This window comes from Propithecus coquereli, unplaced genomic scaffold (assembly GCF_000956105.1).
Source record: "Propithecus coquereli isolate 6110/MARCELLA unplaced genomic scaffold, Pcoq_1.0 Scaffold220, whole genome shotgun sequence".
Lineage (NCBI taxonomy): Eukaryota > Metazoa > Chordata > Mammalia > Primates > Indriidae > Propithecus > Propithecus coquereli.
In genome coordinates, this window is record NW_012147190.1 from 1,337,865 (window position 1) to 1,362,736 (window position 24,872).

Consider the following 24,872-nt stretch of genomic DNA (forward strand, 5'->3'; position numbering starts at 1 on the left):
GAGAGAGAGAGAGAGAGAGAGAGAGTAACAGATCAGGTTTATCTCCTAATATGTTAGAATAACAGAAAACAGCTCAGGAAAAGAAAGAAAACAGAAGTCAAGCCATCCCATCTGTGACACAGAATAACCCGTGGCTTAGGATATTTCGTGTAATGACTTTAAACCGCAGTAAAACCCCAGTACTTAAGAGCACAGACGCTGGAGGGAGACGGCAGGATCTCAATCTTGGCTCCACTAACTCTCCGGCTCTGTGGCTTTGGGAAATTCCCATAACATTTCTAAGTCTCAGCCTCCTCGTCTTTAAAATGAAAGTAATAATAGTATTTCCCTCACTGGGTTCTTGCAAAGAGGAAATGAAATAGTGTATGTAAAAGTACTTGCATGCCTGGCATGCAGTAGGTGCTCAAAAAAATGCTAGTTTTCTATTCATCAGATTTTCATTCAATAAACATTTATGGAGTGGCTTTTATGTGCCAAGCACTGTTTTTAGGTACTAAGGATAAAACAGTGCACAGACAGACAGGAACCCCTACCTTTCTGCTTAAAGGGGTCAGACAAGTAAAAAGCAACTGATATTAAGGGGTGATGACTGCTTTGGAAAAAATTAAGCAGGAGATGGTGCTAGGATCGTTTTCCTGCTGCTCCCTGAGTTGCGTGAGGATTGCAGTCTGGAACATAGGAGTGATGTGGGACTTCTGAGGATCTTGTGATGACTGAAGAAAACTGGGATAAGAGGCATAAAGAGATTAGCACAGATCTGATGATGTCAAGGAAGAGGGTATTTGGGGGTGAGGTGGGAGTAGGGATCTTTCCAGGAACACACAGAACTCTGAGGCTGCCTCTTTCTCCCTGCTGCTATTAGTTAATGGACGCTTGGGAAGAGGTGGTTTTATAGTCCATGATTATTATCTTTGCTATAAAAGGTTTCCCAGCTTGGGATCAATGGATGAGATAAAGGGAGCTTCTGTAACTCCTGAATTTTTATGTAAAATTATGCATATGTGTGTAGGAAGAAAGTCCGTAAATTTCATTCCATTCTCAAAGGAACCCCTGACCAAAGTGGGGTTGAGACTGCTTGTTTCTTTGATTCATACCAGGGTGACCACACTGGACAGTGCCAGCTCATGCCCACTGTCCGTGCAGAGTGTGAATGGTGTTCCCTTCCACCCTCCAAGCTGTGTAGATGATATTGGGATCTCCCAAACTGTACGGCCCCTGCCTTACTTCTTCGTTTGATGCACTTCTACATCTCATAGATGGCCCTCAGCTCTGGGTTGAGAAGAAGGGTCAAGAATACCATTTCAGTGGAATATTAGGACTTCTGGTTGTAACATTCACCACTGCCTAGGCTGATGTCCGTGGGTGTCCCCCGACCATAGGGGAGAGGACAGGAGTGGCTTCACTTTGGGACTCAGCAGTAAGATTCCAGAGGATTCCTTCCAACATACTCTTTCCCCCTAAGTCCCCTTACATGCTCCCTCATTCCTCAAACTGAATCTGTGATGCGCCAACTGGGGCTGTAGGCAGGATGAAGCAAAAAGCAAAGCACCTGGATAACAGACAAGATAGATGACTAGAGCTCACAGCCCCTGACACCGGCGACTTAGGTGGGGAAATCCCGGGTCTCTTTCCACTGGACAGAGCTTGAGGAATGTGTCTGTATGTCGGAGACACTAATCTGAAATGGTGGCTGAAAGATCCTTCCCTTCTGGGCACTTGAAATGTCTGAGTGTTGCTTCCTTATCAGCAAAACAAACAGAGGTAAATGGAAAGTAAATGTTAAACTGCATACGGAGCCAATAGCTTTAAATATAGATGAGTGACCTAATTCTAGAATGCTCACCCCCTGACTTCCTACTTTATTTCTTTTTCGTCTCCTTACAAGCTTGCCACTTTATCTTCGCAAGAAAGACTTTGGTTAATGACTTTGGACTCCTTTGGGTCTTCTGACCTTGGAGCAGCCGGGAAATAGAGCTGTGTTCAGACTAGAGAGAGAAAAAGAAGAAAAAAAGCAAGAGTGTCCCTTGAGAAACATACTCTCTTTGTCATTTTTGGAAGACTCATTGTTTATGCTTGGAGGTCTAAGGCCGTCAGTGAGTCATATTACATTTGTCTTACGGCTTTGGTGTAATAAGTGGAAACCCGCTAGAGGTGGGCCTTCCAAATGACTCATATTTACTATAAAATTACTGAACATAAAAGATTATTCAATATAGAACTATCTAATTTGAATAAACTGAGCTTCCTTATTAAGATACAGCACCCTATAGGCACATACACATTCCTTTGCCAGCGAGGAGGCCACAGTACCCCAACCTTTACACGGGGGATTGCGGTGGTCCATGTGGGTGTGGATTGCAGTTCTGGTTATGTCCTCACTCTGAAGCCACCTAGACTAGCACTAAGGATTGGATGTGGGGTGAGGTCGAGAGTTTCTAGTCAGAGACTGCACCCTCAAGCACCAGGACAGTGGAAGAAAGAGTCATGAAGCTATGGAAGCCCAGGGTTCTTACACTTGGTGAACCCTACTAGATATGACTAATGCACATGCTGGCTCTACCATCCCCACCCATCAGGCTGTAGACTGTACATTTATACAAATCAGGCAACTCTAATATTCTGATTCTGATACTGTACAAGGGCCCTCCCTGGGGCATTGACAGCTCTACTGGATTGATAAGATAAGGTAGTATAGGACTCAGAGTCAGAATTTAACATATACATCATACTTACTGTGCAGAGGCCATGGGTCAAATTGGGTCTGCAGGCATAGTTTTTTGCTATGTTGTTTTTGCCCTCACAGTGAGTTTGTTCGTTTTTGCACTCACATTTTAAAGCAATGAGATTTTACATGACAATCTGATTCCTGCTTTTTTTTTTTTCCTATCAGAAGATCTATGTTCCTTTGGTCCTCATTTATACACAACAGACAGGAGCAGACATTTGCCTCCATTTGGTCTTTTTTTTTGCCTGGCACAGTTCTCTATCTCCAAAGGCATGCCATTCTACCACCTTGATTTGGAAGCCTACATTCTCCTACTGTCTCTGGTCCAGACTGGTGATGTTTAAGGCTCTGTCGAAGGAAAGACCTTCCCAATGACTTTCTCTGCCCTTTCCAGACAGTGGGCACACCATGGGAAGACTGTGATGTCCTCCTCAGATTGAGAGAGCAGAGCCCGTGACTTCCTTAAGATGAGGACACAAGTATAAGACCACCCCATGAGTAAAGGGAAGGTGTCTTAGTCTATTTGTGTTGCTATAACAAAATACCTTAGTCTGGGTAATTTATAAACAACAGACATTTATTACTCACAGTTCTGAAGGCTTGCAAGGCCAAGATCAAGGTGCTGGCAGATTCAACGTCTGGTGAGAGCCTGTTTGTCCTAGATGACACCATCTATGCATTCTCACATAGCGGAAGGGCAAGGCGGCTATCTGGGGCTTCTTTTCTAAGAGTACTAATCCCATTAACAAGGGCAGAGCTCTCATAACTTCATCACCTCCCAAAGGCACCACCTTCTAATACCATCACCTTGGTCATCAGGTTTCGACATATCAATTTTGAGGGGACACAAACATTCAGATTATAGCAAGAGGGGAAACCTCATCTTTTCCATCTTAAAAGGTTGTTGGTAATTTTCTCCTCTAATGTCTTCATTTGCAGATGTGAAAACACAAGCCCAAAAAATTTCCATGGCTATTCGAAAGTTGCACACCTCGTCAGCAGTAGATACAGGCTGAAGATCCAGGTCTTCTGATCCTTGGCTCAGCCAGGGGTAGGGAACCCGCAGCCTTAGGGCCACATGTGGGCTTCTTGATCCTTGAATGTGGCCTTCTGACTGAATCCAAATTTTACAGAACAAACCCTTTTAGTAAAGGGATTTGTTCCTTGAAGTTTGGATTTTGCCAAGGGGACACACCTGAGGATCTGGAGGGCCACTTCTGGCCTTGAAGCTACAGGTTCCCCACCCCTGTGTCCTTTCCCCTTGCCAGTGTGTTATTCTAGGGTGAAGCCATCACTGGGTCTGTTTCTCCCCCCTTCCCCAACAGAGGCCCTTTCAATTGTTTTGACTTTTGCTCTCCCTCCTGGTCAGTGGTCATGAATTTCACAAGTACTGCAAGTGTGAATTGCCTTGGGTTACATCTCCTGATTAGAGTCTCTGGCAGTCAATATTTTCTCAGGATGGTACCTCTCAGCAAGACTCAGGCCAATAAATGGCAAGCAGGCAGTCAACAAGTACTTATTAATCCCCTGATCTTTGCTCAGCACCACAGCCTTTCTGAAGAAGTATTACATTTAATTCCTCTATAGCAAGTGGCAGACACATTGTCAAAGTCCCTTAAGCAACGGGGGGAATTTATTGGCCCCATAATATAAGCATGAATATCAAGCCATGGGAAGTGCTTCCCAATGAAGTGAGACTCTGTCTTAAAAAAAACAAAAACAAAAACAAAAAAACAAAAAAATCCCTACTAATGTAACAAGCAGTGTCCTGGTCCCTGTGGTCACAGTGTACTGGGAGAATCATATGTATAAACACAATTGCAATAAAACGTGGTAGGCCCTGTAAAAGATGGATGAAGAACATACTGCGGGAAATACTGAGTGTGATTATGTTAGATTTTTGTTCTCAACTCTTTATTCCTTTCTATAAAACACTATACACCCATGCCCTCTGCCACATACTTCCTAGTACCTGTCACAATACACAAGCAAAATACACATCCCTATCCCCACTCACTTGGGCTTGGCTATGTGACTTGCTTTGACCAATTAATATAGGCAGGAGTAAAATTACAGTGTGCCAGTTCTGAGCAGACATTTTGAGAGACATAGCAAGATTCTGTCATACATCTCAAACTTTTGCCCTCACCCATAAGGAGTATGTCCAATGTCACCGTTGTTCTTTCAGTCAGTCCGAGTCCTGAAATACAAGCAGCTGGGGCAGGCTTAAACACAAACCCCAGACTGGAGTCTAGCCAGCTGAGCCCAGGCAATTCACAGGCAACCTACATTCCCATGAGCGTGAAATAGATACTTCTTTTGTTAGCTATTGAGTTTTGGGAGGAGGGGTGTTGTTATACAGCATTATCATAACAGAAATCTGCTAATACAGTGCTTATCCGTCTAACGACCATGCTAGGGTGTGAGGCATAAGGAAATGGCTACATGACTGTGGCTATTTCCCAGGATGCAATGCCCTCAATTCTCTGCTGGTTGTAGACAATTAAAGAAAAAGTCAATACAATGATCTCAGTGATTTATTCCATGCACTGTGAAACTTAGATTTCAGACGTGACAAGAAATAAACATGGGACTCTTTAAAAGAATCTGGCCTATTCATAGCTTGAGAAGCAACCTTAGATTCATGGATATTTCTCCAATAGCCTGAGTTTTCATAATGCAAGCTAGATGTAGTGGCATTGACCAATTAGGGCACACAATTTTAACTGTGCAAAACCTTGGAGTTCTGATACAACCACAGTATAATTGTTACCCCTTGAATAAGAAAAGTTGGTCTTCCAAAGCAGAGAAGCCTACACAACTACCTTTCAGGGTGGTTGGTCTCTCAGTGTGAGTTTTCTTGACCATTTGCTGTTGGGAACTGTGCTACAATTTATTTTCATTTTGTGCTAATCATGGGCAGCAAAAGTGATAAAACTGTATAAAAGAAATTCTCTAACTCCTAAACTCTTTTTCTCCATTGCAATAATTTTGTTTGTTTGTTTTAAATGGAAGTGGTCAAGGATAGTGATTAAGAAAAATCACTATGAATTAGATTTCTTTGAATTAGACTTTGAATCCAGGCCCCACCAAGAATAGTGTAAAAATGATTTAAGTGCTCAGCCTCAGTGTCTTCATTTGTAAAGTGAGGATAATAGTAGTGCTTATCTCCTAAGGGTTGTGAAGAGTCAACGAAATAATCATGTGAGTGTTTAGCATAGTGCCTAGCAGATAATAAGCAGTCAGTAAATTATAGAAATTATTGCAGGATGGATTTCATTAGTGCAACTTTTCTTAGGAAAACAGCTGTTCATTACAGAAAGACAGGCTGTGTCACGGCATTCACTTTGACCTTTACTATTGGAAAAAAATAAAAACTCAGGACCCAAATCACGATTAATTTATATGCTATGTTTATCAACAGCTAAGCTTTTTCCACTTTGGTTCTCTAAGAGGAATTAGGATCAAAGACACAGAAAATTTGGACTCACCATAAAATGAACACTTCCTGAACCTTAATTTGGTTGAGATAAAATAATAGATGGCCTCCCTGGTAATGAACTGTAGGGAAATTTCCAAGGAAACATGCAGTGCACTTGGATTCTTCCACACATACCACGCTGGAGTGACAGCAACTGTGCTGTGAAGAGGCCATGGTGAAATGTACCTCCAGTGAATTTGCCAGGAAGATAAGAAGAACATTCCAACAGCTTATGTGTTGCCCAAATGACAGGTCACCTCATTCTCAGATCCACTCATTTCCTGATTGCAGAGAATACCAGTGTAGACAGCCTTGGGTTTACGGAAAATGTGGTTGCCAAGGAAAGTTAATTCTCTTCAGAAACTACAAGTTGATATTAGTTAATAATGGTTCTGATTTACGAGAGGGAATTTGTTATAAGACATATTTGGCTGTGTACCTTGAAAGATCCTGCAGAGAGAGAGAGAGAGAGTGTGTGTGTGTGTGTGTGTGTGTGTGTGCATGGGCACATGTGCAGGTGACTCTGATTTGAAATTAACAAGCAATTATAACTTCCAAATCATATGAATCAGCCATTTGAAATAAGTCTCTTATTTCTTCCCAGGAGAAATACAACAATTTCCCCACTTCCAGGCATTCTGCTTCCTAATCCTTTTACTTTCTTCCAGACATTTCAAAAAGCACTGGACACGGAGGTGAAGCTAGGGGGATTTACAAATTTAATTTCCGTAATACCAAGCTTGAAACTTGCCCCTATTCAAAATATACATACGCAACCTTGAGTTCATACAGAAAAGAAGCTATTAGTTTAATGTGTAATCCTAGAGCAAAGAGCAATATGACTCACATGAAGAATTAAGGACGGGTCACATAGTCAAAATCCACTTTATTTTTTAGACATCTTGCCTCTCTGAGAAATAAAAGCATAGGCAATATATACCATTATTCAATGAATAAAAATAAATTAACAATACTCCCAGAAAGCATATATTGTGGAAGGGAAGTGGTGGAGAGTAAAGAGGAAAAATAAAAAAAGAAGAACAAGAAGAAAGGGAAAGAAAGATCATGGTTCTGGAGAAAGAAGGAAAGTAAAAAATGAGCCAGGTAAAGACAACATAAATGCATAAACATACACCAGACATTTTCAGAGGGCAGCGTTAGTGTCTATTATTCTTTTAAGGCAATTGTTACTTTTTCTAACTCTAAGCCCAAATTGGGACATTTAGTTAGGGGCACACGCTCTGTGGTCTGACGACATTTGCCTCTACTTCTTTGTATTATTTTTACTAATTAGCCATAGAGAGGTTAGAATATTCACCTTTTAATTTATCACAGTCACCTTCAATTATTATCATGCTAAACCAAGAACAATGTTAGACCCTTACAACACTATACCCCTCCCATCTTTGGTGCTATTTGTCACGTACTTTCCTTCTAATATATTATAAACCTGAGACTATATCGTTACATATGCTTTAAATAGTCAATAGTCTTAGAAAAACATTTTACATTTTATTTTATATTTATGCATATAGTTATCCTTTCAAGTGCTTTTCATTTCTACCTGCAAATGTAGACTTATATTTGGATCATTCCCCCTTCACCCTGAAGAATTTTTTTCAGTAAATATTTTCGTAGTGCAAGTCTGCTGATCATAAATTCTCTCAGTTTTTGATTTTCTGAAAATATCTTAATTTTGCCTTCATTTGTGAAGGATATTTTCACTGAATTGAGTATTTTAGGTTAATAATTTTTTTTCCAGCACAGGGAAGATGTTGTTCCATCATTTCCAATGAAAAGTCAGTTGTATTAATAATTCTTATTGTTGTTCCTATAAGTGCAATTTTTTTCCCTCAGACTGCCTTTAAGATTTTCTATTTATCCTGTATCTTTAGTAGTTTGAATACGATGTGCCTAAGTGTGGTTTTTCTTTGTATTTATTCTGCTTGGTATTTGCATGCTTTTGGAATGCATGGGTTGAAGTATTTGCTACATTTTGGAAAATTTGGAGCCATCATTTCTTCAAATATTTTTCTTCTCTATTCTCTCTCTCCTCTATTTCCGAGGCTCCAATTACATTTATGTTAGTTGAATTTGTATTGTTCCACAGGTATTTCATATTATACTGGTTTTTTAAAATTTATTCTTATCTTTATGCTTCGGTTTGAATAATTTCTATTGATTCACTTCCAGTTCACTAATCCTTTGTTCTGCTCTGCCCAGTCTGAGGTTAAGCTCATATAATAATTTCTCCTTCTTTAAAATAGATATTTTAGTTATAGAATTGCTATCTGGTTCTTTTGCATAGTTTTCATTTTTTGCCAAAATTCTCCATCTGTAGCCCCATTATGTGCCTCCTGTCCTCTCAATTTTTTAACATATTTATAAAAATTATAAATATATCTCTTTTTTCTTGAAAATTTCATTGTATGGGTCATCAGTGGGTCTGCATCTATCAACATGTTTTTATTTCTCTTGACTATGTGTCACATTTTCTTCTTTCTTTGCATGTCATAATGTTTTATTGTATTTTAGGCATAGTATCTAAAAGACCAGTAGAGACTAAAGAAGGTTATAATTTCCTCCAGAAAGGGGTCACCTTTTGTCTGACAAGCAGCAATTGTTAAGGACTGAGCTCATCAATCTAATTAGCAGTTGAGCAGAATAGGGGCTGGGTTACCAGCCTAGTTAGTTTCAGTTCACCTCTGGATCAAATGTCTTGGGGGAGATCAGGCCCCTCCTTCTAGCAGGATTTTGGGGTCTAAGCACGACTAGACTATGAGCTCTTCCTCTCTGCTTCCTAGACTTTATTCCAGGCTTTCTGATTATTCTACTTTTTTGAATAAAATTCCCATGGGGCTGAATTGGTGGATGGGGAAGGCTAACTCTGAGTCTGGGGCTCCTCCAGATTTGGATCCACCATGCCGGCCCAGGCACAGCCTTTAAGAGCTTGGCTGACATCTCCTTGTTTGCACAAAGTCCCTTTGCCTGCAGCAGTTCTCTCCCCAGACTCAGCGACTCCCCTAGAAAGGCCCTTCTCCCTCTCTGGATTCCATTTTACTTAAATTTTTCTTTTTTTTTCTTGGCATCCACAATCTTCAATGGCTTTAAAGAAAAATAAGATTTTTTTCTTAATTTACCTGATATTTTTGTTGCTATTAGAGTGACCATCTTACATGGACCTCTGTATTCTGTAATCAGAACCCTCGAGTCTGATTCTGATGAGATGATTCCTTTAGCAACCTATTTTATTTAAAAATAACGTGATTGATGATTCATCAAGTTATAATGCTTGCACTTGAGTTAGGCCCACAGGCAACCAACTCAAGAAACCTTCAAGATTGTTATTCCCTGCCTCCTTGAAATGTTGAAATAGAGGTGATACAAAGACCTAATTTATAAAATGGAAATAAGAGTCATTAATATTTATTAAGTGCCAGGATATAGTACGTCCCTAAGAATTCTGCTTGGTTCTCTACATACATCACTTTATTTTTTTAAATGCAGAAATGTTTACTGGGCATTTACACTGGGGTGGAGAAAACCAGTAGAGCTGGAGGTGACATGAAAGTCCTGGGGTCAAGATCCCAGCCAGGGAACATGAGTAAGGGATGAGAGATAGGTCTTTCTCGGGGAGGAGGGGTGCTGAACACTTGGGAGTGAATTTGCTTGTTCCTGATTTAGTGTGTACCAGGAACCAGGAAATGAGGAATCTGGACCCCACATGTAAGCTGCACACTCTGATGCTCGGTTCTGGTTCTCTGTTCAAAAACAGGACCTTTAGGCACCACCAGGGTGGGAATTACAAAATAGGACAATCTCACAAATGTGAAATGCTTAGTTACCCTGAATTCCCCACTACTTTACGGATATTGCAGTTACTTTCTCAGCTCCATTTCCTGGGAAAGATTTTGTTTGTCATGGAAATAATGACACCACAAGGCAGTGCCCTAAGGTGAAGGGCTGGCTTCTATGCTTCTAATGCAGCTTGGGCACAACTGATGAAATTGTGGGTAAGCCACATTATACTCTGTGGGAAATGGTGCATTTTGAATGATGTTCCCTTTAAACTTACAGTGATGCTTGCTGCAAAGAATGAGCAATTTCTTTCTGTTCTTGTCACTTAGCCCTATTTCCTCTCTGTGCAGTTTCACTGGCCATATATTTTCTCTCTCCTCCCCTCCTTGCCCCCTTCCCTTCTTCTCTCTGACCCCCTCTCATCCCCTTCCCTTCCGTTCCTTTTGTTTTCTTATTTCTTCTTTCTTTCTCTTTTTTCCCCTAAAATCACAAATACTGTTGGTTTCACTAATATTCCTCTATTCCAAACTTGGGGTGATCAATGTTATCTCATCGTTATCCTCTACGCTTCCATCTAGTACACCTCCATTTTTCAGAGTCCTTTTAGCTGTGATGATGACGATAATGGCAATGGAGTTGGTAGTAATACTTGCACAGTACTTACGTTGTTGGTTGCTGTTGTAAGTGTTTTACACGTTTTAACCCATTAAAGCCTAAGAAAAAGCCTATTGAAATAGGTATCATTTTATCCTCATTTTACAGACGAGGAAGCTGAGGCATTGAGAGGTTAAGTAGCTTGCTCAAAGCCACTCAGCTGACAAGTGGCAGAATCATGATCTTATCCCAGGCAGTCTAGCTCCAGGGTACATGCTCTTAAGCACTGTCCTGAATCATCTCTCATTTAAATTATTTCATTTAATTCTTATCCAAAGCCCACGAGATCTTTAGGGAAGATGCTACTCTTTTTATTTTGCAGTTGAAGAAATTGAGGCTAGAACTGGCCAGAACACTCCAAAATGACAGACTTGTATATGAGTCTCATGAAGTCACACCTTAGCCTATTGTTATATGCCTGTCCTCCCCAAATGCTCATGTGTCTTGTTGCTATAACTTCCAAAATTCTTCCACTGATAGGATTTTGGAAGAGAATAAAGGCGGGGTGGGGGGAAAGGGACTCCGGACAACCTAAATTTTAAGGCTGGATGAAGCCGGAGAAAATAAGAAATTCTATGAAAGGGATCTTGGAGACTAGGGAGCTTGAGCCCAGCTGATTCCAGGTGCCACCTTCTTCTCAGTTTCCAGAGCATAATTTATTCACAAATGAGAGCATCTCAGACTCACCCTCCAAAGATACACAGTCCCTCACTTCTATCACTGGTGAATGGTTCAGAAGTAGCAGCAATGATATTGGGTGATGGGAAATTTCAAAGTATTGGGAGAGGAGGAAGAACTTGAGTTCCCTAACTCATAGCTCGCTGCAACCTCAAACTCCTGGGTTCAAGTGATCCTCCTGTCTCAGCCTCCCGAGTAGCTGGGTCTACAGGCGTGCACCACCATGCCTGGCTATAAAATAGTAATTTAACATGATCATGAGAACTCAGACCATTCCATTCTGCCATCCTCAGCATTTTCGTTTTTCATCCTCATTCTGGAGACCTCATGAATGCAAAGTGGCTGCCTCAGTGGCAAGCCGTCACATTTTCTCCTGATCACATACAAACACAGGAAACAAAGGCAGCCGAGGTATCTAGAAATTGTCTCATCTGTGTCCCCTTTTTATCAGGGAGGAAAGTATTTCTCAGCATTCTTCCCTTTCCTTTTCATGGTCTGGTATGTATATAGCTATGTACGACCACAAGGAAAGGCTGGAAAAGTGAGTATCTGGCAAAAAGACACTAAGTTTGTCATGATTGAATTAGTGAAAGCAGTCATGATTTATCTGTTAGGGCTGTGGACTTAGCAACCCCGCCCCCCGCCAAAAAAATCAGGGTTCTGTCAGTGCTATATTGTGTGCATGGTAATTTACTTTAAAATACTTCAGTCTAAGTGATATGATGTGTATGTGTACAAGTTAACACTAATCAACACTCTAGGAATGAGTGGCTAATTAGTATATGAAGAGTCCTTGTCCGAATCAATACTTTTGGGTTAGTTAATTAGCATACAGAATGTTAGGCATAATTTTTTATTGGTGAAATCAGTTGTGCTTGAGATTAGTTAGGAGTGGGGTAGCAGGGTCCACCACTGTACATGAATAAGGTAGAAGACACGAGCATGTTGGGTCATCAATACCAGAGGTGGAAGTTCTGGAGCGTATTGGCCTTGAGTCTTCCCACTTCCTGGAATGTCTATCCTGCTAGGTGGCCCAGTGATGAGGCCTCTGATCACACTTGAAGAAAATCTGTTTCTCAGGGAGCTGCTTCTGCAAGGGGCTTGTCGGGTACCATGAAGTCAAGAGAGAGGAGGAATTCTTCTCAAGATACAAGTGGTTATTCACCTGCTTGCTAAAAAACATCTGCAGCTGGGCGCAGTGGCTCACGCCTGTAATCCTAGCACTTTGGGAGGTCGAGGCGGGTGGATTGTTTGAGCTCAGGAGTTCGAGACCAGCCTGAGCAAGAGCGAGACCCCCCGTCTCTACTAAAAATAGAAAGAAATTAATCGGACAACTAAAAATATATAGAAAAAATTAGCCGGGCATGCTGGCACATGCCTGTAGTCCCAGCTACTTGGGAGGCTGAGGCAGTAGGATCGCTTGAGCCCAGGAGTTTGAGGTTGCTGTGAGCTAGGATGATGCCATGGCACTCTAGCCCAGGCAACACAGTGAGACTCTGTCTCAAAAAAAAAAAAAAAAAAAAAAAACATCTGCATGGTCTTTGGAATTTGGCCTAAGGCTTGCTTTCATTTTAAGACACCACCTTGGAGCAAGGTTGCAGAGTGGGGATACATCACCTCCTCCTGCCTCCAACCACCAGAGGCTGCCAGCATATACTAAAAAGAATCTGAGATTTGCTAACCAGCCAAATTAGCTTCGGGTTGGTCACTCCAGTTAGCCAGAGAGGACAGGGGGGTGGTTGTTGGGGAGACCACAAGGCCAATACTATCACACAACAGGATGTTAAACTGACATCACTCCACTGGGGGCACCACGATGCAATGGATATGAAATTCCAAAATGAGGTGATAAACCGAAATACAATTAAAGAAAAAAACCTATTTCAGAACATGAATGGTCAAGAATCGATTTTGAAAAAGAATTTATGACACACTGTATTTGGATTAATATGTTGCTACTCAGTGAGCCCCATCTTCCAAGGGTAGAATTGGGGGTGGTTTTCCCCTTACTTGGAGTGTAAAGAGCTTTATCAGAAGACCACGTGGCATGTTGATAAATGTCCCTTAGAGACGGAGGTGGCCATGATAGACTGTCCAAATCTGAAGGATTTCCACTGTGGATGGGAGGCAGAGGAGACGGAGTTGCTGCCATGTTGGGGAGGAGCTTTCTCCCCTCTGTTGGCGGGTGACAGGTGCACGAACGCTGGGCGCCAGCTGCGGAATGCATAGCAGGAATGTTAGCCTGGGCTTGTCTTACAAGGAATCCTGCCCAAGGGGGCTTCTGCCAGAAGGCAGGTCAGCCAAATAGGGAAAGACTGTACGATCTGGCCCTTCAGAAAACAAACAGAGGCTGAGGAGAGAAGTGGGGAACAGCCATGTGAAGGGGAACTTTTGCCAGCGTCATGGGAATAGTAGATAGGAGGATGCAGCAGGACAGCCACTGCAGTCACTCCAAAGAGCTCAGAGAAGAAAGCACCAGCTTGAAACCCCTGCCAGGCCCAGCCACAGAGTCATCTCACAGCAGTGCCAGACAAGTAAGGACTTTCCTGTTCCTTCCGCTCACCCATCCCATCCTTTCTTGTACGCCAACATTGGAGAGGCCAGAGCCATACTAGCAAGCTAAGGAAGGAGGAGTAGAGCAAGAAACGAAAAGCTGACCGCAGGCCCCGCCCAGGAGGTGAAAGCCTGGCCTGTGGCTGGCCCTACCTGAAAGAAAGGAGAAAGTCTCATTACAGTCCAATTCTGATTATTACAAGGGACTAGGCAGCATGACGACCAAAATGAGACTGTGTTTGCTGTTTCAGGTGTGGTATTGCTTTCTGTTGCCCGAGAGTCATGGGCCTGCTGGAGTTTCCCTGTGGGTGGCTGAGCATGTTGAAAGGATAGGGAGACTCCTGAGATGGCATGAAGGGCCACCGTCCCCGCTCACATCCCCAGAGTTTGCAGCTCGCCTGCTCTTCTCGGTGGCGCTCTGCTGTGCTTCATCGTGGCTTCCGCGTCAGTTCTCCATTGCTGCATAGCAAATTCCCACAAACTTGGCGACTTAGAAAAGCACATGTTCATTATCTCACGATGTCTGCGGGCCAGGAGTAGAGGTGTGGCCTGGCTGGGCGCCTCTGGTTCCAAGGTCTTTCCCAGGGCTTTCGTCACAGTGTCGCCAGGACTGCAATCTCGTCTCAAGGCTCCACCGGGGAAGGACTGGCTTTAGGGCTCACATGGTGGTTGGCAGAATTGAGTTCCTTGTAGCCTGTTGGACCGAGGGACTCAGCCTCTTGCTGGCTGACAGGCGGAAGCCACCCTCAGTTTCTCGCTGTTTGTGGGCCAAAGGCTGCTCGCACTTCATTGCCGTGTGCGTCTCCCAAATAGGGCCACAGGCTTCATCAAAGCCTGCAAGAGTCTTTTTCATAAGGCAGGTGTTACAATCTTATGCAATGTAATCACAGAAGCGACTCATATTGGAGGCACATTGCCATATCCCATGGGTTTGAAGCAGCTCCCAGATCTCGCCCACATTCAAGGGGAAGGGATTACACAGGCCATGAATAACAGAGGCCAGGAGGATTGGTGGCTATCGTAGAGGGGGTCTTCCCTCGCTTCTCATCTCTAATCTGCCTGTACCTCTCGCTTGCAGGACAGGGATGGGATGAATTCCTAAAACAGCTTCAGAGTGAAATGTCAATTACACAAACCTACTGTTCTAGGGTTGAGATAAAGCAACTCGCATAGTATAACCCCAGTGGATTATTATGGTAGAAAGCGTCTGCCTCTTTTTCCAGTCTACCCCAGATCTCTTACTGTGTCAGTTTAGAGTGTGCCAAGACCCAGAAGAGGTTGAGTATGGGCTCCAGTCAAGGCAAGGGCCGAGGAGAGGAGAAAAGCCGTTCCACCACTCTGACCTATACGGAACACGTGCTAAATGCTAGGCCAAGGCTAAGCACTTTCTCTGCATTATTCGAACGGTCCTCACAACAGCCCCATGAAAAGGCATTCTTACTAGCTCCACTTTATAAATGAAAAAAACGGAGGCTTGGAACGTCTAAGTAACTCGACCTGGTAAATTATGGAGCCAGGAGCTGAGATGAGGTTTGTCTGCTTCCAAGCCTGGGTCTTATCTCTACCTTGAAGAAAAACCCAGGCAGTGGAGGCAACATGGAAACGGCATTTTATTTTTTTTAATTTCAGGATATTATGGGAGCACAAACATTTGCATTTTATCTGGAATCAGGAGATCTGGGCTCAAGTGTCACTCGGTCACTTTGGGATCCTTACTTGACTTCCTTGGGCTTCACTTTTTTATCTGTAAAAAGGAAATCAAATAAATTTGTTACCAATATGCAAAAAAAAAAAAAAGAAAGAAAAGAAAAGAATTTTGACCCTAATCTCCCACCATGCATAGAAAATTAACTTAAAATGGATCAGAGGCTTAAATGTAAGAAATAAAACTATAAAACTTGAGTTAGGCAAAGATTTCTCAGATATACTATCAAAAGCACAATCTATAAAAGAAAAAAATTAATAAATTGGATTTCATAAAAACTAAGAATTTTTGCTTTTCAAAAGACACTCTTAACAAAACAAACAGACAGAGCTATAGTTTGGGGGAAAATATTTGCAAGATATATATCTGATAAAGGACTAGCATCTCAATTATATAATGACCTTTTATAGCTTAATAATATGGCAAACGACTCACAAAAAATGGGAAAAGATTTGAATGGATCCATTGCCAAAAAAGATATTGAAATGGAAAATAAGCACATAAAAAGATGCTTAACATCGTTAGTCATTAGGGAAATGCAAATTAAAATCACAATGAGATATCACCACACATCCACTATGTCATATGTTCGTTTTCTCTTTGAATCCTTACCAAGACTCTTTAAGAGGGGCTTTTATTATTCCCATTTTACAGATGAGAATACTTACTGGCCTTAAGTGGCTACTTAAGGTCATAGAACTAAGACGCAGGACAGCAGGCTTCGAAGGCAGGCAGTCTGATTCCAGTGCCCATGTGCTTGTTACGACTGTATTAAGCCACTGGAATGTCAGCCCCACAAGGGCAAGGACTTGTCTGTCTCTGCCCTGCTGGAGCTTTGGCACCCAATGTGTAGAAGGCACTTGATATCTGCTAAATGCCAGCCAGCCAGCACACAGGGGGACTCAGCCAGTGCTTCTTCTGACTGTTCCAGGGCCTTTGCATGCCCATTCCCTCCTGACCCAAGGAAGATTTGTCTGCTTGATGTCCATCCCATGAGGAGTGCAATATGCTCCTTTCTAAGCATAGTGCCCGCGGAGGAGGAAGGCAGCAGGGATCCAGGACAGGAGGGGTCGGGCACCACGCAGCTGGCTGAGGCCTGTGCCTTCCTCAGGCTGAGGATAGAAGAGACAGGAGGGCAAAGTGTGCCTCCTCTCCTGCTTGGAAGGGAGGATGGAGGTGAAGCTGGGTTTTTTTTTGACTCTTGAATCAACACCGAGCCTGCCTTGTCTGCCAGGCCATATGGTTTGCAGAGGCAGACTCGGACTGGGTTTTGGCAGGTGGAGGGAGCTATGCTGAAAATGACAGAGTCTAGCAGCTGGGGAGGCAAGGGAGCTGGCAGGCAAGAACCCGGGGAGGAGGCTGATTGGGAGCAGGGGAAAACGTAAGAGTCAGGAGGTGAAACAAAAGGAAATATCATTTTCTAGCAGAGAAAGGAAAAAAAGCATTATTTGTCTTGGAGAGGAGAGCATCCAGGAGCCCTGCATAGGGACGTGTGTGTGGCGGGTGCTACCCAGTATTTCCCCAGCTCTTTCATTTCGCCACATCTGGGTGCTGCCTATACCATATGTAGTTGATATTTTTTCTTTATACTGACATTTATTTTAAAAGGAAGGTTTTATCACTACCACATGTGGAAAGTTTGTCATAGTTGGATGGTAATCATAAGCCTAAGTGAAAACAATGTGGTGATATTAAATTCTAACTAGATACTATTGCCTACTGGAGACTCTTTAAAAAATAAGAATTAGAGTGTTAAAGATTTAATAGCATCAAACCAAGACTTTTTCTTTGATATTATCAGAAAATTTGAAAAAGGAATGATCCTTCTCACTGTGTGATTCAATGTTATTTAATGTAATACTATATCAATGATGCCAGTTTCACCAGAACATTTTGGAAAACCCTAAGGGTAGGAGTGGGAAGAATGAACATAGCCCTAGCAATTAGGAGATAGGGCCTCTAGTTCTCCGCCACTGTCATGCATCGTCTTAGACATGTTTCCTTATGATGAATCAATTTTCTCATCTGTTGGAAGGAATGGAGTTAAATTCCCAAGAAATAGCAAATTGGTTTTATCTTCTGGAGTTACATATTAAAAACAATTCTGAAGCTGTATCCAAGCTTAGTGGGAAAGAATGCCATGATAGATTAGTGATGTCTGCCACAGGTGCAGAGTGGGAGCAGGGAGATTCATATCGGCCATCTGCCATTTCTAGATTAGAAAATCTCTAGGGTATTGCCCAATTCTGACAGCCTGTGATTGTATAATTTTCATAATTATCCAAGAGCGTGTCTGACTTGCTTATTTGCTCATGACTGATGGCAAAGTATGAAACAAGACAATTTTTGTAAGTGATAGGCCAAAAATTCAGTTCTACACTCATTGAGCATTTATATTGTGCCAGGCCTTGAGTTGAGAATGCAAAGATGAATAATAAGATGTAGTCTCTATTTTGGGGGAGCTTTCAGTCCTGGCCAGTGTGTTTGTGTGTGTAGGGATGTGGGGGTTGATGACAGACACATAAACAGATGTCACACAGGTTTCAACATGATGTAGTAAGTACTATGTTAGAGGTACATATAGGATGCTGGGGAGGCTCAGGGCACACTCAGTCAACATTTCCTAGAATCACATCCTGACCTGCAGGGAGATGAAGTCAGTACTCTGGAAGTTCTCAGGGATTCGGGGCAGCTGACTACTATAGGTTGAATTGTGTCCCTTAAAAAGATATGTTGAAGTCCTAACTCCCAGTACCTGTGGATATGACCTTATTTGGAAATAGGGTCTTATAAATTATTAAGGGTTGAATTGTGTCCTATGGTGTGCCCCACAAAAAAATGCGGAGTCTTAAACTCCAGTACCTCAGAATGTGATCCTATTTTAAGAGAAGGTTTTTACAGAGGTAATTAAATTAAGATGAGGTCATTAGGGGAGGTCCTAATCCAATATGACTGGTGAGCTCATAAAAAGGGGAAATTGGAACACAGAAACAGATACACACATAGTCCTTGGAAAGAACCAACCCCGTAGAGAGCTTGATTTTGGGCTTCTAATCTCCAGAACTATAAGACAATAAATTTTTGTTGTTTAAGTCACCCAGTTTGTGGTATTTTGTTATGGCAGTCCTAGCAAGCTAATCACAGATGTAAATAAGTCAAGATGAGGTCATACTGAATTCGGGTGGGCCCTAATTCAATGACTTGGTCTTTATAACAAGAGGGAAGAATGCAATGTAATGATGGATGCAGAAGTTAGAATGGTACTTCTACAAGCCAAGGAATGCCAAAGATGCATTCCAATGCATTCCAATCAATGCAACCACCAAAAGCTAGGAGAGAGGCATGGACCAGACTCCCTCGAGCCCTCCGGAAGGAACCAACCTTGCCAACACCTTGACTTCAGACTTGTAGCCTCGAGAACTATGAGAGAATAAAATTTGTGTTAAGGCGCCCACTTTATGGTTATTTGTCATGTCAGCCTTAGGAAATGATACACTGGTGTTTCCCTTGCCCTCTCCTCCTGTCCCATCCTACCCTGAATAGCCTTTTGTTCCTCCTCCTGTGGGAAATCCACTCATGAAATAGATTACCAGGCTACCCAAACAAACACCATGTTTATCAGATGAAAAGGTGAGGACATTGTAACTTTGAAATATGGACCTGTGGTTTCCCTCTGGTATTTTCTGTAACCACTACCTGCTTCCCCCTGCCCACACACATACACTTGGACAGCTGGGTGCTATCTGTTAGTGCTTTGGAAGAATGCACAAGTCAGGTCTTGGTTTTGAGTCTAGAGTGAGGTAGAAGAGGACTTATGGTGGGAGGAGAGGACAAAGCAGTGAACTGTGTGGGTAAATAACCAGAGGCTGATGAGAACAGGGTCCTCTCTGTGGGTGTCATTTGGGTGTTAGGCTATAGCGCCAGGATCAGCCCTCCTCAGCCCCACTCTGGCCTGTATAGGACCACTGAAGCTCACACACAATCCAGGAAGACTGGCAAGGAAAGACAAGGCGGGACTGATACTGCCTCTATCGCTAGCAGAATGGGACGTGTATGGGGAGACAGGGTGAGAAGAGGGACCCAGACTACAAGTGAAGTTCAGTTTAGAAAACCAAAAGTGGCATTTTTTTTTTCCACTTCAAAGTGGAGATATGTATGTGCCAAGAAAATATGGCTCTTTTCTTTCCCCAGAGGGGAAATAAGCTCAAATGTGATTTGCATAGTTGAGCTCTTTTTTTTTTGTAAATTTATTGAAGTATAACATATATGCAAATCAAAATTATCCAGATCAATTAATATTCACACAGTAAATTCACCTGTGTGCCCAGCACCCACACCAGCAGAGCATTACCTGCGCTGCAGAAGTCTGCACATGCTCCCTCCTAATCACTAAGTGTCCCTAAAGGGTAACCACTCTCCTGACTTCCAACAGATAAGTTTTTATTGTATTAAAACCTTACATAAATAGAGTCAATCAAAAATATACTATCTCACGTCTGACTTCTTTTGCTCAACATGTTTGTGAGATTCATTCATGGTTTTATGTGCAATTGTCGTTCATTTCATTCTATGGCTATAAGATGTTTCATCATATGAATATACTAGGATTTATGTATTCATTCTGTTCTAAGCAGCATTTGGGCTATTTTCCGTTTTTGGCTACTGCGTATATGCTGCTATGAACACTCTTGTACATGTCTTTGGTGCACATAGATGGGCATTTCTGTTGGGGACAATCTTAGGAGTGGAATTGCTGGGTCATAGAATATGCGTATGGGTCAGCTTTAGCAAACACTGACAAACAGTTTCCCAAACTGGTTGTGCTAATTACACTCCCCCCAGCAGCACACGAGAGTGCCAGTGTTTCCATATCCTTCCCAACACTTGGCATTGGTTGTCTTTGTCATTGTAGTCATTCTAGTTTGTGTTAGGATTTTAGTCAGCTTGTATCTAGAGTGGACACGAGTAGTGAAGAGCTTGAAGATCCTGCAAAGCTTTTCCCTAGTCATTTCCTATTTCAAATGGCCCAATCCCCTCCTCCTCTTTTTCTTCTAGAGAATTTGAGAAGATAGGGACAACTATGTTGAACATCCTATGGTGTTCAACCATCACAGAATATTGGAACTGAAGAGGAGTCCTTCAAGATGATCCATCCCATCTTCCCATTACCTGGATGGGAAAACTAACCAGGTGGGGGAAAATGAGTTTTCAAGAATCTTCAGCCAGCTAGTGCCTGAGGCAGGCCTAGGGCTCCACCCCCCCTCATCATGAATCCATTGCCTTTTCTGCCTCCCTGTTCTGTTTCTTCATTATAACTTTGAAATTTCACTGCCAATCTTGACAGCCAAAGATATTCTTTGGAGAGTGCAAAAAATACATGCCTGGACGCTAACCCACCCATGCAGCCCATCCCTTTGGGTGGTGAGAACAGTCAGGCTGCAGGTTTCTAGGTGGAGTGGATCAGCTGCACTTCCCAGCCTTGGAGTCTCCCCGGAGCTTGAGATGCAACTGCATTTCAAAGCTTCCAGAAGCCTTCCTAATCTTCATTTCTCATTAGCCTTGTCATCTGCCCTCAAACTCTGTGCCCTAGTTCCCAGACAGAGCCACGACAGACAGCACACTGGGGTGAAGTGAGGTGATTTACACTTTCTCTTTCTCTCTGCTCCCAACCATGTATCTTCTTATGTCAATGAACTGGTCTAGTCACTTTTTTGCATGTGAGGTAATATCAACATTTATTGAGTGCTTACTATATGCCAGGCATCATATCATCTAATGCTCACGATTACCCTATGAGGCCGGTTCTATTTCATCCCTGTTTCCCAGATGGAGCATGGGAATCTTTGAGAAATCATCTTGTCCAAAGACCCACTGCAAAGTAGCTGAGCCAGGACTTGGGTGCAAGAATTCAAGTCCACACTCAACCGTGGCTCTACAGCCTCTGGTATTGGAAACCATTACCATGGGATCGAGTAGGGAGAACATGCTGGCTCAGGGCATGCCTTTCTTTAAGAAAACCATATAAAGGAAAATCTGAAGCTGTAAAGCAGATGTGCTTTCTTGCAGGAGGAACGCAGTGTTGTTCAAACCCAGTGCTCCACCAGGAACACTGAAGTGTTTGTTTTCACAGAATTTACTACTTGACTTGGGGGCTTGGCACAGTCAGATAAACTCACCCAGAATGTTAGGGAACTTCTAGCCTCCCGTGATCATTGGTAAACTGAGATAAAGCCTCTCTTCATTCAAAGGGGGCCAGGGAGGCATTTTGTAATTACAGATTTTGGAGCTACTCCACAGACAGGAATAGCTACAGGTATAAAAGTGACAAGTAAAGGGAACCAAATTGCACAGAATGAATTCCAGAAGGCTTCCTTTGCAAAACTGGAGGTGTACCTGCCATTCCTTTCCTGGGAGTAGAGAGGAGCCTATGGTGGAGTTAAGGTGGGAGATTCAAGAGGAAGAAGTCACATGTACCTCTGGCTCTGATAGTGGACTTGAGAAATCGTTAGTCAGAGCAACTTACATTAGGGAGAAGGATGTTTAGAAAGCAGGGTCAAGAACCTATAAAAATTTATGTGGAATCTTGGCTGAGAGTAGAGGTCAGTGTTAGAAATTTTGATTTTAAACATCTGAAGCCTACTTCCCATAATATCCCTCATGTCACTGTCCCCACTTGGCTGTCTAAAACCTTCCAATGTTTTCCCACTGTACTTAGAATAAAACTCATGCCAAGGCCTCCAAGTCACTACCTTTCTCAGCCTCTTCTCATTCCATGCTCCCCTTTATTGCTCCAGCCACACTGGCCTTGTTTCTGTTTCTGGAACATGCTGGGCTCTTTCTCGACTCAGATCCTTTGCATTCACTGGTTCCTCTCTCTGGATGGCTCTTTACTGGCTCTTTGCATGGCTGCCTCCTTCTAATGGTCCAGTCTCAGCTCCCAGGGCACCACCTTAGACAGCCTCACACTTCTCAGGTGAACCTGCTTCCTTCATAGCACTTACCATAATCTCTAATTACCTTGTTTGTGTATCTCTTTACTTGTTTATTATGTGTTAATGGAAAAAAACCCAAACTCTGTAAAACAATTTAAAGAAGTTTATTTTCAGCCAAATATGTGTAATCATGGTCCAGGGAGCCACATGCAAGAAGTCTTGAGCAAATGGTCCTGCCACAGTTGGGTTACAGTTTGGTTTTATACATTTTGGGGAGGCAGGAATTGCAGGTGAATTAATACATCTGCACATGGAAGGTGTACATTGGTTTGGTCCAAAAGGGTGAAACATCTCGAAGTGAGATCTTACAGGTTATAGGTGGGTTCAAAGAGGCTTTGATTTGTAATTGGTTAAAGAAATAAAGATTTAAGGCTTGGAATGTTTTAAGCTAACATGAGGAAGTCTGTTAATCAGAGACAAGCCATAATACACCAACTCAAGTGATCTGCTAAGCAAACTCATGGCTGGCAGGTGATTTAACCTTTGCTCTGCACAGCGGTCCTGTTAATAATTTTGTATCTTGCTATTTGAGGCATGTCCAACCTTCCTTCCCTTCATGGCCAGGGACTCAGTTTTAAGGTTTTTCTGGGATCCCCTGGGCTGTTTAGTTGGTGGGGAACTTATGATTTTATTTCAGTTCACATACCTCTGTTCATACAATAGATTCCAAGGAAAAAAAACTCGCTTTGTTTTTTTTTTTTTTTAATTCAGCATCATTGGCACTTAGAACAGTGCTAAGGATTTCTGAACATTTGACATAAATTTGTTGAATGAATGAATGAATGGTAGAACCAGATATCTCACCAACCATGCAAAGAATCTCCAGAATCCTAGTTCTCATTAATAAATACCAGTTTTAAAACAAAATAGAATCAGTTCATCTTTAAAAACAAGTCTAAGCCTTCTCTAATAATCAAAAGTCCCATGTGTTCCAGATCTAAAACTATCAAATACAAAGATCTGAAATGCAGACAATAAGATTGATTTTCTAATGGTAGTGTGAGGAGCTTCATGAACCTACTCCCCAGTGAAACTGTATAAAATTATTTAAAACAACCATTTAAAGCCTCTGGAAATCATTCTAAGGGCATATAACAAATGAAGAAATATCTATTCAAGAAAATCTATGAAAATTCAGTAAGATAAGTGAGACCCTTTGGTATTTGAAGGAAGACCCTTTCCTCTATCTCCCACTCCCAAATCAGTGAGGTGGAAATTCCACTCCAGACTGGTGCAGTCAAAACTATGCCCTCAGCTTTTGGTCTTGGGCTTTCTTCCCGGGGGAGCAGGACACCTGAGTTTTTCATCCTGCCCCCAGCTACCTTCACTAAGGAAAGGGGTGGGGGTGGGGGACTCCCTCCTACCTCCTAAAGTGAGTGTGTTACTCAGAAAAAAGTATGCTATTGTTTCCACTTCCAGCTCCAGAGCTCTGGTTCAGAGATTCTGCCTGGGGGAGAAACACGCCATATAGCAGATAGCTCCTATCTCTTCTCAAAGGAAGCAACTTTGTTTGTAACAAAGTATTAAGAATTGAGGTCTAAGGATGCTGTCAAAATCAGTGGAGATATGGGTGAAAGACATTCCTAGATTCAAAGATACAGGCTAAACTGTAGGCTAGCTATGTTGTGGGAGACAGATGAGAGAAGAGACAGCTGGAAGGAGCCCTGCTGGGGTCACAACAAATGTCAACCACTAACCTCAGGAACTGCTCTTTCAAGAGAACCCATTTTGATTGAATTGGTCTGTAGAGCAGTTTATACCCAAGGGCATTGTAAAGCAATCAGTGGGCAATTAGTAGAGCCTAATACTGGATATGGCCAGGGAAAAAGATGACAAACCACTGTCATCCCAGGATGGCTGTGGACACATCCAAAGCTGGGCATCCCTTAAGGAGCAGCGTCAGTGGCTTACCACTGCAGAGGTGGGAGGGAAATGAACTTCAGTAAAATAATCCAGCCAGTCACTAAACAAATAAATATGCAAATAGATAAATAACAATAACAGCTCCGGGAAGTGGGGGAGTACCCACAGTCGTTATAAAATACTATCTAAAATGTCCAGTTTCCAACAACAAAAAACCTATGAGATATGCAAAGAAACAAGGAAGTATGATCTATATACCAAAATAAGCAGGTAACAGAAACTATCTGAAGTAAGAGCTAGAAGCTAGATTTAATAGAAAAAGACTTCAAAGTATTATAGATATGTTCAAAGAACCAAGGAAAACCATGAATTGAAAAGCAAATTAAGGTATGATGACAATGTTATATCAAATAGAGAATATCA